The sequence below is a fragment of the Emydura macquarii genome, unplaced genomic scaffold (genome assembly GCF_026122565.2).
Source record: "Emydura macquarii macquarii isolate MOO-44397 ecotype Brisbane River unplaced genomic scaffold, CSIRO-AGI_Emac_v2 contig_476, whole genome shotgun sequence".
Classification (NCBI taxonomy): domain Eukaryota; kingdom Metazoa; phylum Chordata; order Testudines; family Chelidae; genus Emydura; species Emydura macquarii.
In genome coordinates, this window is record NW_027130613.1 from 924,965 (window position 1) to 938,719 (window position 13,755).

General features: G+C 43.6%; 1 long non-coding RNA gene across 2 annotated transcripts; it reads right to left on the reverse strand.

Annotated features, from left to right (window-relative positions):
- Positions 1-930: 930 nt before the first annotated feature.
- LOC137146731 (uncharacterized) lies at positions 931-12,390 on the reverse strand. 2 transcript variants are annotated; one of them, XR_010918022.1, is made up of 3 exons: positions 12,197-12,390; positions 9,078-9,180; positions 931-962 (listed from the first exon to the last, which is right to left on the reverse strand). It is a non-coding gene; the product is annotated as an uncharacterized lncRNA (long non-coding RNA). The 2 variants fall into 2 exon arrangements; XR_010918023.1 differs by having other exon boundaries at positions 935-962; positions 9,078-9,183.
- Between the last annotated feature and the right edge of the window lie 1,365 nt (positions 12,391-13,755).

The following is a 13,755-nucleotide window of genomic DNA, read 5'->3' on the forward strand; positions in this document are numbered from 1 at the left end:
GAGCTATATGTTATTCAGGATTGCCAGTTCTTCTAAACAGCAAACAACCTCATATGCCACATGAAAAACCCTCATGCATATCTTTTGACTCAGGAGTGTCATCATGCATAACACTGCACTGAAATTGCAACTGTGATATTTATTTTGCAGCAAATACCAGAAACTTTGTGGCAAAGTCTAGGTTTTGGGGTTTGTTTGTGGTTGGGTTTTTTTTTTTTTTTGCTTAATAGAGGTCTGATCTTGGGAGGTGTTAAGCTCAATGAGGTCTCAACACATCACAGGATTAGTCTCTGAAGCCTGGATTCAGGATGGTTCTTAAGCACAGGATTAGTCCTATTAATATTTAAAGTCAATGTGCGAAACCTCAGCCCTACTGAAATCAGTATTTCCATCGGGCCATCATTTCACCCAATGGGTCTACTCATGTGCTTCAAGTTAGGCCTGTGCTTTAGTACCTTTCTGAATTGGGACTTAATCAGTTATCTGGATGCTCTCTAATGTCATAAAATGGCTAAATAAGGCTAAATTTTGCCCTCAGATATGCGTGCTTGCGACAAAACGACTCATCAGCCAGTGCACCGTTTCATGGCGCGTGCAGCATTGTCAGGTTTTTCCCTCTGTAGCTTCACTGACCAGCTGTTCAGGTCTTCTGGTGACCTCCCCTTTGTCTTCTGACTCGGTCCTCAGGCCAAGTCACCTTTTAGTCTCATCTCTTTCAAGGTAAGCAAAAGTCCAGTCCAATAACAGTTCAGGGTTCCAGCCCATCTAGGTATTATGACCCTTGTTCAGGGCCTTCACTAGGTCTTTTATTGATTATCATTTGGGGAAACCCCATCCCTCCCTCTATCCTGGGTGCAGTTCAGGGCTCTTGTAGCAGGTAATTAAGATTGTTTTTTCAGAGCTCTTGCTTCTTTTCCCCTGGGCTTCTTCCCACAGGTCTTCTGCCCTTGTCTTCTTTAGGCCTTAGAGGAAAGGTGTAACACAAAATTAGTCCAAATGTGGCCCCAAATTCCTTCCTTCTGGGAGATACCTGTAGCCTGGCTCACTGTCCTCATGGCTATTTGGGCAGTGTTCAAAGGAACCCTTTGCAAGCTTCTTTTCCATAGTGCTCCTTTTAGGGAGCTAGTGGGGTCTGTCTAGTGTCTACCACTCAGGCCTAGCCCTTTCCGAAATGGGCTTCTGCCTTTTAAGACTCCTCCTGCAAGACTGGCATGCCTCATACGTACAGAGGGGCAGTGCTAGCTGAGCCCAAAAATTCTATTTAACCCCTTCTTACCTGGTGTGGGGTTTCTACATCCAATCACAGTACTCAACTCCCATTTAAGTCACTGAGTGCATCTTCACTTGGGGGAAGAAAAGGTGTGTTCTTACCTTGTGTTAACTTGTAACTACCATGAGGTATAACCCTAGAGAAGCCCAGGCAGTTTATAGTTTTCACATTAGTTAGCAAGTCAACGTAGAATCTAGGCTTCCTGCTAATACATGGTAAGAAAACAACTTTTTTCTTACTACAGATGCAAACTAAAGGAAAATGTTACCTGTTTTGCCTCATACAGAAAGACATAAGCAGTAGTAGTTAAGGGAACCTTACCCCCATAAACTGATACATAAAAATTTAAAAGGAAGAAAGGTGGTCCTAACTATATTGTGGCCTACAGGATAGAGGAGCTTTGGGGGGGTTCTTTAGGCATCGTCTCATTTGTCAGCTAAGTAGTCTTGCTGCACCTTTGTTTCGGTCTTCCTTATTTTTGGTTGTTACTTTTATTTCTACAGGTAGGAGGGGAAGTGAGGTAACTATGAAGTGATGTTATGTAATGTTCTTTATTCATAAGTAAATAGGTAAGTAAAATCAATTTATTCATGTCTATTCTATGAATATTGGTGACATAGCAGAATTTTCAGAAACTTTCTCAATTCGTCACTAGCTTTGAGCACTCAGCAGCTGACCTCCCAGTGATGTGGTAAACACCATCTATCCATCTCCTTGCAGGTTGTCCCCTACTATAATGACCTATCGCCATTTCTTCCAGAATAACTTGTCTTGTGGTTACTTCCATCTAATGTGACCAAAGTACATAAGTCTGTGCCTGTTGATTTTCAACAGCAGCATCTGCTTCTCTCCAATAATATTTCTAACAAACATTCATCCTCTTTTCTGTTCAGGAGATAAGAAGAAAGTGTTGTGCCACATCACAAAGACTTCAGTTTTCTTCTTGTCAGCAGCACTAATTTCCTCCAATTCACATCCATAAATCACTACAGAAAAAATTAAGATTTCACCAGTCAAACACTTTTACATTTCAAGATGCCACATTTTTTCCAAACTTTCTTAAGGAAGGTCATGGCTGAGCAAGGCATTCATAGTCTTCAGATTTCTTTGGAAAAACCTCCTTGGTTGGATATGTATGATTCCAGATAATTGAATTTATCTACTGCCTCTCAGCAATCATAGAATCATAGAAGATCAGGGTTAGAAGGGACCTCAGGAGGTCATCTAGTCCAACCCCTGCTCATTATTGAGATAGGCCACTTAATTCACCTCTTTACTGTATATTTGCTTTTATGGTCTAGTATTTGGTTTGATCATTCTGCATTGTTATATAATAGTCACATTTTAAAAATATTTTATTACTAAAAAGGAGAGAAGAGGTTTTATTCCATTGGGATCTCCATAAATTTTCCTCTGTTTTTGTTACCATGGGTCTCCTGCCTACCAGAGGGAACTCTGAGGATCCCATCTCTTTCCATCCATGGTTAATACTTCAATGCCTCCACTCTCAAGCCTAATTGCTCACAATATCTTTCTAAGTGAGAAAGAACGGATACACAGAATGGTCAACTCTCCTGATAAAATTATGTGTCTCATGATATGTGCTATTTTTCTTAAAACTTCCAGCTCCTGAAGTCAGGTGATTTACGGAGCATTTCAGATTTCATTAAAAAAGTACATTTCTAGACCTTGCGGTTGCACACAAAAGCTGAAAAACATAAATCCTAAAGGCTCAAAATCAGAAGGCAAATAAAATAACCCCAACGATTTTAAGCCAATTCATGCTTTTGGGAAGCCTGATTCGTGATTTCAAAATGCTTGGTCTGGCAATAATATGGATGGGACATTCTTCTGAGTCACTGCTCATCTTTGTTGAGCCACACAATCTTCTTCTCAGCCTGATCTGGCTCCTCTGCTGAAAAGTCAACGTGGCTCCTTGCTACAAGGCAGAAGTATAACTCAATTGAGTGAGTGGCAGCATGTTTCATGGTCAAGGCAAGTGACAAGATACTTCTGTGGTCTGATTTTGGATCTGACAATGACTTCTTTTGTGGCCTTAGTCAAGTCACATTTCTGCTTGGGGTGTCCATTGTAATATCATAAATCATTGTTATCACACACCTAGCCTGGGGGTCAGAACCAAATAGACTGCATAGCATATGTAGATTCTGAGAAACATGTGCATTCATTAAAAAAAAAAAAAGAAAAAAAAAGAAAGTTTCTAGTGCTCTTTCACTGAACCAAGTTAAATTGATTCAGTGCTCTCTTCCTGAATCTGCAGACAAACTTAAACAGTGACCCTGAGTTGTGAACTGCCCTACCCTGGTTAATGACACTCAGTTGGTGGGTGTGAATTGGGAATTATTACAGAGAGAGAAATGCAAATGGAAGAACAGAAGGTAGACACAGAGAAAAGGAGAGAGAGATAGGGGAGGAAGAGAAAAAGAGGAGATACAATCATGGTCATAAATGTGAGCATATATTTCCCACTGAGTGGGGATGAATGGTACAATAAAGCACTAAACAAATAATGAAAACTAAAAGTTCAATTACAGCACACAGGCCATAGTATAACAGTGTCACAACTGCCATGAAGGGGGAGAGTATGCGGTCTTAAATTTATATCCAAGCTCATAGACCACAATTAAAAATGAAATTTGGCCCTCTATACAGAATGCATTTGACACCTGTGTTGTGGACAGTGATATCAAACCCTCACCAGAATGGCGTATATAGCCTCTGAAGGGATTTCAGATGATAGAGGCCTGAGGAGTGGAAGACTGAATTTGATACTCATTCTGTCTGTCATGACAGTGTAGAAAACTACTTCTAGCTCATTTAACTGACCTTTCCTTTTTTTTTTTTTTTTTTTTTTTTTTTTAAAAGCATCTTTATACTAGTACCCCCAACACTCCACAGAAGGGTCTTCAGACTCCACCCCTTCCACCTCATGGTTCATACCATGTCCACTCATGCAGGGAAATCTTTTAATTGGAAACCAGAATTACACTCAGATGGAACACTTAATAAATTGGTCCTTTGGGACCGCAATAGGGTAGCCCTTACACTTCTGAAATGACAAGCAAAAAACTGTAATTGCCAGTAAATTGACATTTTATAATCAAATGTGCTTCTAGTCATGTGAACTACTAGAATATTACAATGATTAAAAGAGGTTTAATTTTATTTCAAGCAGACTGTCAAAAATTTTACAATACAGATACAAATGTATCCCTTAGCCATCTGTTGCTGAGCATTTTAGAATTTATCATGAATTCTGAATTTCATATTTTATATTTATTGTGAACTACATCAACCAGGTCTGTGCCCACACTCCTAGTTTATCCAAATCATTCTGAATTTTCATGCCCTCTTCCTTCATGTCCACTGTCCACCCAAAAACCAGTATTATCAATAACCATGAATCAACTTAATGTACATTTCTTATTCCAGATCACTGGAATCATAACCCTTGTTGAATTCAGTCAGTCACCTTCCTCATTTACATACTGCTTCCAGTCAGAAGTACCCTTTGTTTTACTACCTATGCCATACTTACTGACACTACATATTCTTTTTTTTTTTTTTTCCAGTTCTGCAGCCTGGAGTATGCACAAAAATATTATACTGAACATGTTCTCTGCCTTTTTTCCTTCCATTCTTTCTGTTCCTCTTTCTTCTTTCCTTACCACAAAATGCAGCCCCCAGACTGTAACAAAAGCTCTTTTCCCCTGAAGTCATTGTAACAGCTGTCAATTCACTGGTCATCAAAATGTTACTTCCTACCATTTCTGTTGTATTTGTTCAGACTGCTCTTTTGCAAATCTAAGCTGACTATCTTTAATGAAATCACAGATTTCTAAGGTTTTTATTTGCCCTGCCTTTCATTTGCTTTTTGACATCTCTGGACTGATGTGTTCTATTTTTCAGTCCAAGTGACCCTCAAAATAACCAGTCTGAAAATGTTTACCACAGGACTTCATAACTTTGCAACAAAAAGCAGCCCTTAAACTGGTGGTTCTCAACCAGGGTTACATGTACCCCTGGGGGTATGCAGAGGTCTTCCAAGTGGCACATCAACTTATCTAGATATTTGCCTACTTTTACAAAAGATACATAAAAAAACACTAGCAAAGTCAGTCAGTACAAACTAAAATATCATACAGACAATTATTTGTTCATATTGCTCTATATACTATACACTGAAATTTAAGTAAAATATTTATATTCTAATTGATTTATTTTATAATTGTATGGTAAAAATGAGAAAGTAAGCAGTTTTTCAGTAATAGTGTGCTGTGACACATTCGTACTTTTATGTCTGATTTTAAAAGCAAGTAGTTTTTAAGTGAGGTGAAACTTGGGAGTATGCAAGACAAATCAGACTCCTGAAAGGAGTACAGTAGTTTGGAAATGTTGAAAGCCACTGCCTTAAACAGCCCCTACAGACAAAGAAACATGAACTGAAGGCTATGGCGAGATGGCCTGTAGGTTTGTAAAGTCTGCAGTGCCCCTTTTCTCTAATTCTGAAGCCTTGAACATCAGTGACAATCTCAGCTTTCTTTACTTTTCTACTTTTTAAAGTAGACATTTCCACCTCTTCTTTTTGTGAAAAAATCCCTGAGAATGTAAACTGACTAGGGTTGAACCTTTGTCACTGACTTTCCCAAATATCCAGGGTATTCATTACCCAGGACTGGCCTATGGGAGTACTGCTACCCACATCCTCAAGTCCCTCAGGTTTTTGGAGGACCTATATCTGGTCAAATAACAGCCGTAAAAAAATTATTTGGCTTATTTCACACCATTTTGTGACTAAGTTATTCAACATTTTCCCCCATTATTCACCCAGTTCTGGGAAGATCCCAGACCCACTCAGAGCTGTACCTGGGACTCAGGGGTTGGTGCTACCAAGACTGCTACCGATTGCACAGGACTAATGCAATCTCCCTCCCAGACAGTTCTCCACAGCTGAGACAGCGCCACTGTTAAGCACACAGCATGGCCTGTGACTACAAAGAGGGGCAGTTCAATAACACAAGAGACTGACTGTGTAATGGACGGTAGGAATTTCACCATTCTAAGCCTGGCTGTGATACTAACTAATTCCCTCTTCTTACTTGGTATTTATACTTGTCTCATCAGCACTGATGTCTTGCATTTGTAAAAATGTGGATAATGTATATGCCTACTTCACAGAAGCACTGTGACAATTAGTGTTTGCAAAGTGCTATTCAAGTGGTAAAATTCATTGAAATGCACACAAACCCCCAGGTCTCAGGCTTATTTAGATAAATGTCCATTGAAAAACTGTTTATTATACTTACTGGAAACTATGCATAAACACTAAGGAAAGCAAGTGGGCCACCACTTCTCCTGCAGCTGATGGTGCTGTAACCTGAAGACTTCCTTCTTTCCCCATCCATTATATAAAATGGGTCAGTTTAATCTTGCAGGATGCCATATAATCATTTTGTTGACCTTCCCCAAATCCCTGTGCTGAGCACTATCATCAGGAAGGGCCGAATTGGTTAAGTTTGTGGGGTCAGTGGGAGATGAAAATTGTTTTTCAGGACCATCCAGCGATGGTAAAGTTGTCTCTGAAGAAGGTATGACATCCCTTGCTAACATTTACCCCCACTCTATGCAAGACATGCAGATTTAAGCTGGGATAAGGATCTCAGAAACAACAACCTTCTCTCCATTAACAAATGAGGAAATATCCTTGAAATAAGTTTTCACTACACAGAAAAGAAAAATAAATTGGAACTTTTTATCCACTGGGTGGAAGCAAGAATCTATTTTAATTCTCAGACAATACCAGGAAATCTTGAATACATGCTCTCCTCTTTCCAGAGGAATATGAGATTCTAACACTCCCTTGTCACATTATTTAGTCTAAAAAGTTTCTAATTTGGTCCAACGGCTCTGGATAAACTTTGTATTAAGATAACATCAATATGTCTGCTCCTTCAAAGCATGATGAAATATGCTGAATGGAACACTGAGATACTCCCCATGTTCAAGGACCAAAACAGAACAATTTTTTTTTTTTTTTTTTAAAAAGGCATGATATACTTCTCTTTGCTACTCTGGTTTTGATAAAAAATACATAAATCAATTATGTCACAGTTTGCATTCTGAAATGCAAATAGAAACTATTGATGGAATTATCTAACCATTATTTGCAATGCAATATATCACAGAATACCATTGTATATTTGTTCTGATGCTCATGTGGAACACTTACTTACGATCACTAAATTTAGACCCTGAGCCTACAATCAGACTTGTTGGTGCAGATCTGTGCACCTACAAGAAGCCCTACTGCCCTGGTCTACACTTACCTGGCGATTCGGCGGCAGTCGATGGGAGTTACGCAAGCTACACAGAGTAGCTTGCGTAACTCTCGTCGACTGCTGTACTTCCCTTCTGCTTGGCGTCTTCACTGCACTGCGCCGACGGGAACACGACACAGCGCTACACCACTTGAGGGGTGGTTTTACAGCGCCAACTTCTGGATTGATTGAGCAGGTCTTCACTGACCGCTCAATCAATCCAGAAAGGTCGATCTGACGGTGGCGACTTTGCCACCATCAGTGTAGACATATCCACTGACTTCAAACAGGGCTCCACTTGGGAACAAAGATCTGTGTCAGTGTATTTAATTACAGGATTGGGCCCTGTTTCTATAGATGCATGGAATATCCTTCTTTGTCCATCAGCAACTATTATTTTACACATACAAAGTACCACAATGTGCAAGACCTTACAATGCGCAACACACACTAGAACGTGAAAGGACCGTGTAGTGAGTGGGTGTGGCCTCCCTCTGAAACTGACAGGGAGGAACAGGCTGGGCCTACGGGGGTGGAGCCAGAGACTGCCTGTCCGCCCGCCCGGAAGCGAGGGGGACAGGAAGTATAAAAGGAAGGCCCAGGAGCTCACTTGCCGGGCAGCTCTTGGAGGGGAAGGATGTCTCTCCCTGCTCTCCATAGCTGCCTGAGGCCTAGTACCCGAGCAAGCGAACCAGGGCCTGGGTCCGGGTGCTGGTGAGTGAGCGGCGGGCAGCCTGGGGCCCAGAGGTACCCCCAGAGCTGAACCCCCCGCCGGACCTGTGATCCAGAGGGGCCAGGACCTGGAGAAGTTGCCGGATGCAGTGGAGTCGAGTGGGCCTGCATCCCCCTCCCCCTTCCCTGACCACCCTGGGGGCCTCTGAACTGTGTGCTGCCCCGTCTTGGGGCGCTGGACTATTTGCTGCCCCGCCCAAGCCCGGAGACTGTTTCCCTGCCCCGAGCTGGGCCAATCCCTGCCGAAGCAGGGTAGAGAGTGGGTATGGTCTCACTCGGAAACTGTGCTTCAGACCAGCAGACCCTAACCTGAAACATTTATGATGAATTCTAGCTAAAGACAAAACACTAATTTTCCAAAAGCACAAACAAAAGACATACATGCAAAACAAAACAAAAACCGGAAGATCGAATTTACAATAATCTAGCCTAGTATTGTGGCCTGTCCTCAGTTTGTGTAAGTCAGTGTAGCTCCACTGACGACAAAGAAGTTACATTTATTTATACAAGTTGATGATCTTGCTGTTTTATCAAATCTATTGACATGAATAAATACTTTAAAAGTATACAGCACTTGGGTTTCATGAGACTATTAAGGGTTTTTATACTGAAAATATGTATGATGTTATTAGCAAGAAACAATCTTGAAATTGTCAAACACAGCTTTCAATAATCTAACTTTACAGCAAGCCATGAACACAGGGCATCAATTTTTTCAAGAAAGTGAAAATACTTACGAAAGGACATTCCCAATATAGGCATAATATGAGCAGCAGTAGGGGGTAGTCCCATCACAGCAGTAAGCTCTGCAGTCATTATCACATTGAGCAAGACAATTTTCTGCTGAATAAAAATAACATTAGTGCAGTCACAATAGTAAAAAACTGCATAGCACAGTTTTAAAGAAGATGCATTCTAGCAGTTTTTTGCATTGAATCAGTGATTGATAAGACTTCACTTGAGGTTTGACCTGACCCTGCAATCCAAACTCCAGCAGAATTCCCACTGGCTTGAGTAAGAAGTACGTCTTCAGGTGCTGCTGTATTTTGCAGTTGGGCTTTATGGGCTCTCTCCCTCTCTTTTTTACAAAATAATTTAAAATGTCCAACAGAACAGATTATGTATTTATATTTTAACAGTAAATATAAAGATCTAGGACTCTGTTTCACGAGTTGTGTGCTGGGAGAAGCAGACAGTGAGGCTGTGTGGGAGTTGATTGTAGGTCCTTGATTCCCTGTTTAACCCCAAGCACTAGGTGTAAGCTAGAACAGCCTGGGGCCAGTTGGCAATGGTCCTTAAGGCACCATCTGCTGGCTGAGAACAACTGAAGCACAGTGCATTTTGACCACTTCTCTTCCCCACTAACCCTGCCCCTAATTTATCCTCTGTATCAGAGGCTGCAAGCAGGGTAATGTAGGAGCTGGCTATGCTTTCATGCCAGGGACATTCCTAGATAGGACCATGCAACCACTTGTGCCTCCACCACTCCCAGTCTTTAATGTGTCATTTTTTGGAAATGAAAAAATAATCACAATGCTAAAAGAAAAAAAAATCAAAAGGTTTGCAAACAAAGAATGAATATCTATGTATTAAAGAGAGATATCATTAAGGTTATCAAGGCCAACATATTATCCACTCTTAAGTTTTTCACTATCCATGGTTTTGTTGTTGTTATTTTTAAAGAAACAAACCAGCCCTCCTAAGTAAAAGCCACAACTCAAAGCTCAGGTTCTCCTCTGAAAAGTAGCTCTGTAAAACTGTCATCGCAGCATTTCATGTTTATTGCATCTCACTGATTTCCAGTGTAATTTTGCTAAGTTTATACATAAAGATGTTTTTTCTAACAGTCATAAACTCAGCCGGGGCTCTGAGAGTCCACTTGGGGTCTTTCCATATTGTAGGTCATTACCCCCAGTAATAGAGATTCAACCAGCCAAATTAATCCCTTAGTTATACGGATGAAGCCCCATTGAGGGCTTAATGTGAAGACAATGGATTTGCACAAATGTAACTGAGGGTTTAATTTGGAGACTTTTGCCCCTGTGCAACTACAAATTAAGCCCTTGTTGACATTTCTGCAGTCCCATTGGTTTTCAGAGGAGCTTCTTGTATCAGTGAGGTCAGACCCCATAGGTTCAAAGCCCTGTTTGCTCACAATAATCAAGATAGCAGAAGAAGTGGAAGGACCACACAATGTCCATCCACCCGGCTAGAGAAATTACTGCATCTGGGTTTTACTGGTGCTGGGTCACCTAGCTGATAAGGAGGGATTTAAAAATCTTGCAATGAGTAGGGAGAGTGAGTCAGCTAATTAATTTTTGGCAGCATTACAGAGATTTAAAACCAGCATGATTTCCTGTTTGAAAGAATTCATAGAAATGTCCTGTACACACTCCTCTCAATCAGGGAATGTAAATTATCAACAATTATTTGATCAAATAATACAAATCATAAATTTAAATGATCAACAATAATAAAACTTCCCCAAAAGTGGCAAAAGTTATTAGTTAACACACAAGATACTCTTGTATGAATGAATGCTGTGTTATGCTTAACTGTTAAATGCACAAACCACAGAATCTTGGTACCTTCCGATTTTGTTATTGATTTATTATTGTAATGTCAATTTTAAACTAACTGAGTCAGGAAAGCACTTAAGCATGTGCTTAACTTTATCCATATCCTTAAGTCCCAAAGAGTGCTATACTGAATAGGGATTCTTTCCTGATGTAGGGCTTCAGTAATTTTTAATGAGGGCAATATGATGTAAATTAGTCCTCTTGAGTTAAATTCAGACTCATTGTACGAGACAGCAACTCCCTGCATAGCAGTAGCAGACATGGTACTGGTGTTTTGTTTAGTTTTTAAAAATCTACCATGTGATGTACACCTCTCCTGTGTAAATTTACATGGCAGGGTGGTAAAAATGCAGTCACTTGTCTGCACTACAACTGCCAATGTGCTCCCATTTGTGGTAGTGCAACTGTTGAGAGCTTGCAAAAGAGATACACAGAGATTCAACCATGGAGTTACAGATGCTTACACCTGGTCTGAATTTGGACTGGACATCAACAACTATTTGCTGAGGTTCCAGGTTTTATATAATCACAATAAATATTAAAAGGTTAAACTCACATCTACTTTAGTCTACACTACAAATAGCTCACTAATTAGCTACCGTAATAAAATTAGACAGAAACTGGATCAAGTGAATAATCAAATTGTCCACTTAGGTAGGCAGAGCCTGGGTAACGTACATTAGAAGTGCTTAACTGAAACTCAGGCTTTTAGTCTAGGGAGGGACCTTCCTCCCATTAAAGTAAGTAAGAGCTTTACCATTCATTTCAGTGACAGCAGAACTAGGAAGAGAAGGTAAAATATTGATTTGCTCTGCTGGAGTGTGACTATCAGAACTAAAGGCCTGCTTCTGCTGCATTGATATAGTTAGGTGCAGGACAGGGTCCTAAATTGCTACAACATGAGCATGTTTTGTAGTGGGAGGATGCTTGTAGTTTTTTGGTTTTAGTTTGGTTTAGTTGACTGAATTAGTTTTAAAGATAATTAAACAGAATTGTTATCCATTTTAAAAAATCAACATAGTAAAGACAAATGTAATTGAGCAGATGATAGAGCTCGACGGAATGTGCCCTTATTTTATTTACTCCAGGTAAAGGGAATCGTAAACCAAATCACAGCAACTGATGGGGAGTCCGAAGGTTTTCCTAGGCAGGTAATCCACTGAGAACTGCCCATCCTGTTGAGCTAGACCAGCTTGGTGGATTCAGACACTCCGAGGAAAAGGGGGTTAAGCAATGAACTGGGACGCGGCAGGCAGCCCATTTGCCAAGCCTCTTACTTCTTTCGAAAATGCCTGGTCCGAGCTCCCCCCTTCCATCGACAGCGTTGAGAAGCCGGGATGCTGGATCTGGCTGAGGTAGCCCCAGCCCCATTTTACGGAAACTCTTCCGCAGCCCGAGGCCTGCAAACTTTCCAGCTTAGAAGGACACTCAAGTTCACCCGGCAGCGCGAGCTCCTCCGCAGCTCTCTACCTCGGCCCCTTGGATTTGCCCTGCCCCGTGCTGGGCTTTTGCTCCTCTGCCACAGGCTGGCAGCATCTCACCCCTGGGCTAAGCCCCGCCTCCGACCCCCCACGCCCTTGATTTTGCTCTTCAGCCCGGCCCCTGCTTCCAGCTGCCTGACCCAGGCCAGCACAATTCCGTCCCCTGCTCAGACCCTGCGCTGCCCTGCCCATCCCCCTCCCATTTGCCCCCTTTCAGCCCCTCTAAAGAGCAGGCAACGGGGCTGGCTCCGAGTAAGGGGAGGGTGAGGGCAGCGGCTGCAGCCAATGTTACTGAGCATGCTCAGTACAGCCTAAGTCACAAACTCTGCCAGTTCTCAGTAGTGGGCGCTGCACCCCTGCGCTCGCGCCGGAGGCAGACGAGCCCGAGCATCACCCCGGGCAAGGGGAAAGCGGCGCCCGGGCGGCAAGAGGGAAGTCGGGTAGCTGCTGCCGCACATGCTCTGCGCCCCGCTGGCCCGGCCCGCTCTTCTCCGCACCCCGCCCCACCGAGTCCCGGCCCGCGCTCCCGGCAGCCCCGCGCCCCACTGACCCGTGAAGACAAAGAGCAGCAGCAGCAGCAGCTCGGCGGGCAGCAAGTCTCCTCGGCCGCGCCGCTCCGGTGTGTCCATCCAAGCGGGCTGCGGGCAGACGGACGGACGGACAGACGGACAGCGCGGCAGCTCCTCCTCCGCCGCCGCGAGCGCGGGCAGAGACGGGGCGGAGCTGGGGGCAGCCCCGCGGGAAAGCCCAAGGTGCACCCGAGGGGCACTGAGCGCTGGGGTCCGTGTGCGCCCATCAGCTCTCTCACGCCGCCGCCTCGGGCCTCTTGGGGGCTCACGTTTCAGCTGGGTGGGTGGCACCGAGGCAGCGGGCTATCCCCCCCCCCCCGGGTCTTCCACCGCTGAAGACGTTTTGACGGGGCAGGGCCGTTCCCACACACAAGCGCCAGGGGTGTTAGCAGCCGACCCTGTGTGGTGCAAAGCGCCCTGCGGCACTGACACGAGCCCGAGCAGCGCTAGCGGGTTCGTGTGCCACCAGTGCCGCGCGGAGCCTGGCGGGGGGCTGCTAATCACTGGGGAGCTGAGAACGCGCACACGGGCCTGCGTTGCGCCCCCCTCGAGCACCCCCTTTCGCACGGGAGCGGTGGGGGAGACATCGGGCTTTCGGGGAACCTTTCCTGCTGCAGCTGCCCCGCTGGCGCTACAATAGCTCGGCGGGGGTTCACGTCTGGCGCTCTGAAAGGAGCAGGAGGCAACACACAGCACGGGCCGCACGTAGCAGCCTGCCAGGGGCGATGGGGACCTGATCGCAATCACTCAGGTTCTAGGACTGGCACTTGAGGGAAGTCCGAGCAC